Genomic DNA, 3,667 nt, shown 5'->3' on the forward strand with positions numbered 1-3,667 from the left:
AAGTAAGGACTTGTGTCGCTAAAGTTTCGTCGGAACGAAGTTACGGAAAATCAGTTAACGAACGGAGACGTAACAATATATAAAATGTAGCACCACAAGTTTTAGAATTCCGATGACACTACTTTTTTACATAGAAAGAAATATTTCAGTCACTCATTAAAATTTTACCTATCAGAACTGTCTATAATCGGCGTGTATAAGTTCAAAACCGAGTTATAAGAATAACTTCATTCAATTAGAAATAGTTTATTTTGGCCAAGTTTTGAAATCGTTCATGAAGTAAATGTATGACATATCTTAAACAATATACGTAGCGTATTTCATGACACATAGTGTACACGATTTAAATTCTAAATAATAATTTTTTCGTTCTAAAAATGAAAGTTTTCTTGTTTATTGTGGGCTAAAAATTGGCATAACGGATTTGTTAATAGATTTATTTCCCTGATGTTTGTCATTATACTTTGTTTTCAAGTCTAGAAAACATTATTGAAAAAATAAATCGATTCGTTATCGTTATGTGGACTACAGGAGGAATTATTTTTACCAAATAATCCAAACGAACCCGCCCAGTGATAGAACACATCACAACAACAGGTTATCTTAAGACCGAATAAAATCATTTGGAATATAAAAAAATCTACCCATAACCTGGCTGGTTTCGAGAGGCTCAGCCAATTTGTAATTTTTGAAATATTCCATTGATCGAATGAGCAACAACTTTTGAAGCTGCATGTGCTTCCGATTTGAAGAAGTTTTCAGTTCTCGTATTATTAATAACAAATGTTCGCATGCTCGTAAACGATTTTTAAAAATATCTATTTGTTTGAAGTTCCATCTCTATATTCATTTTACATTTAAACATGTAAAATAATAGCTAATTATTTTAGTCTGATACTTTAAGTTTGTACATATTTTACATATAGCTTGAGCAGCTCAGTGTAAATATAATTCAAATGTTGTATTAATATATAATATAATAATACCTGATAGAATACAATAAGAATTTAACTCAATCTGAACCTCTTAATTTGACTCTTTCTAACTTTTATTATTGTTTCTTTGACAAAACATTTTTCACTATTTCTCACCCAGAGGATATATTTTCATTTACTCTAAGAAAAAAGAAACCGTGCTGGTAATTTGGACATAAAATGGATCTGAACATTGTTTCAATTAAGTCAACACTTAGGATTTCTGTATTTTTTCAATGATATTACGTTCTATAAAAAAGTTAGAAATTCTTTACTAATTGTAGTTAGCACTTCTTGAAACATAACTAATGTGAAAACTGAAAAAAAGGGACATTGTATAATGTCATAAACACACACTTTCTTGACAATCCAAACTATACAGGAACAGCGGTGTTGTCTAAGAGCACTGTTCATTAGGAGAGAAGAGACGTCTTCACATGTTCGTCTTTTCTAACAAGGTTTGTCTGAACACTTCAGGAGCTATACTGAAAAAAAAAAATCTTTGTGCAGGACAATCTCCTGTGAGATTTGTTAGTGTTTATTTAAATTGAATTCTACAGTTTCTTCATCTCAGTTATATGAAGCTCAGCCTTTCGTACAATTGTATCGAACCTCCCTCCCTCTGAGACTATGATTGAGCTTTTAAAGTTGTCTGATGAAATACAGTAAGAATTTAATTCAATCCGAACCTCTTAAATATTCGGTAAAGCAAATGATGCAAAGAGAGAGAGGGAGTAAAGGTACTAATTTAAGTCTAGATTCCGCCCTGTCAAGACGGTTGAAGCATGCGTATAGCTTTTAGGATAACTAGAGCTTAGTGGACTGAACATGATTACCATTGATGTTCAGGTACGTATGGAATTTTGGAGGAATACATCACGAACACATTGCGCTGCTTGTAGTTGATTTTGGTGTTATCAGATTGTCGTCTAGGGAACCAAACAGAGCAATTGAAAAAGAAAAATGATTTTATCTATGAATTAATTTACCAAAATTTAAATAAACAACAGGGTCTTATGGTGATGGTAACGAATGGAAGAGCATGGGATGGACAGTTAAGTTTTTTCTTATACAGTAGAACTTTCTTTATTAATAAAAATTTTAAAAGAAATGTATACAAATTTTGAAAAATAGGCTAGTGTAGTATATGAGCAGATTATAAATGCTTTTTTTTTCATGAAGTGCGCAGCATAGTAATATTTTTTATAACTCTTAAGTTTGTAAAAACTGCGAGAGACGTAAAACAGAGACGATTAAAACAGCAATACCTCAGAATTTGTGAAACAGTGAATTTTAGAAACTACAAATGATGTAAATTAACGTCTTTCTGGTGTTCAGTATCGGAAATTCGAAAAAAAAAGCTGATTTGGAAAACCAAAATGACTCTCTTCTCAAGGTTGTGCGATGTGTTGTCTCAGAATTTAAATAAACAACAACGTCTTATGGTGATGGTAATTCTAAAGAAAAGTGGAGAGAAAATATGTGTTTGATTTGGGTGGTTTAGCTAATGACCAAAGATCGCTTCAAAGGTGCGAAACTTGTTGAGAAGAAATGCTAAATTTTGTATTCGATCGCACGGGATTTGTGTGTTTTATTTTTACTGCAATATTTTCGGAACACCCACATTTTCAATCTCAACAAGCGAAATAAGGGAATTGGAGAATCTTATGAATACTTTTAAACCGACATAAAAAGTTAGTATATTGTACGGAGTTATTTCAATAGTGGAAAATATTAAAATACTGAAAATTCACTAAACAAATTTACATTTTCTCGGACTGAATCTATAAATCCCCGCTCTGAAAAGGCCCGTTCATCGGTTGGATCTAATTTATTAAATGACGTATTCAGTGGTTAGTCATCAATATAATTTAATTGATGATAGAATTAAAATTTTCAGATGATCGTCATCATTTAAGCAGCCGTAAATATTTTAATCTCATTTTTTTCATAGAAATTTTTCCATGTTTCAATTTAAATCGCTTGTCGACTTGGAAATGGCTATTCTTAATACAACCTTGATCTCTCTCTCTCTCTCTCTCCGGCAAAGAATTTCTCCGTCCAAACAAAGAAAATAAACAATGCTCCCTTCTCTCTCTGTGAACTTCTGCTTTCCTGTTACGGACTCTGCACGTACATTGTTTTTTTCTGATGCCTTGAATCCCCATTAAACTCGTCACCGCCCTTACTCAGTTACCAAATTACCATATGACCTTCCAAGTTAAATAACCTAAAATAATTTCAAGCTTTCCTATTGATCACACCAAGTTTTAAACAACTTCGGCGCTCAACTCAAAATATTCTACATATAAAGCCTTCGCGAGCTGAGCGAAAAGAAACAAGTTTCTGAGCACCCACGGTTATCTCCCAAAGTTTTTTGATAAACTCCGGGAGACATCAAAACCGAAATAACTATCAAGTTCGTTCATTCATTCGATAAGAATTCAATTGATATTTGTAGAAGTCATAAGTAGTTCTGTATTCCCGCATACAGGAACTTCATGTGAAACTTATTACTACAATGTTATCAAAATAAAAAAAAGAAGAACTGGTATTAATCCGTGTATAGTCATCACTAATTCTCTTGAGTGTAAAGAGAGATTTAAAGGCTTTGAAGCTGTAACAGAAGAAATATTTGATGACGAGGAACCCACTTTGAGACTAATAATGGCTGGAGACGGCTTAAATGGGTA

This window comes from Limulus polyphemus, unplaced genomic scaffold (genome assembly GCF_000517525.1).
Source record: "Limulus polyphemus unplaced genomic scaffold, Limulus_polyphemus-2.1.2 Scaffold1074, whole genome shotgun sequence".
Classification (NCBI taxonomy): Eukaryota; Metazoa; Arthropoda; class Merostomata; order Xiphosura; family Limulidae; genus Limulus; species Limulus polyphemus.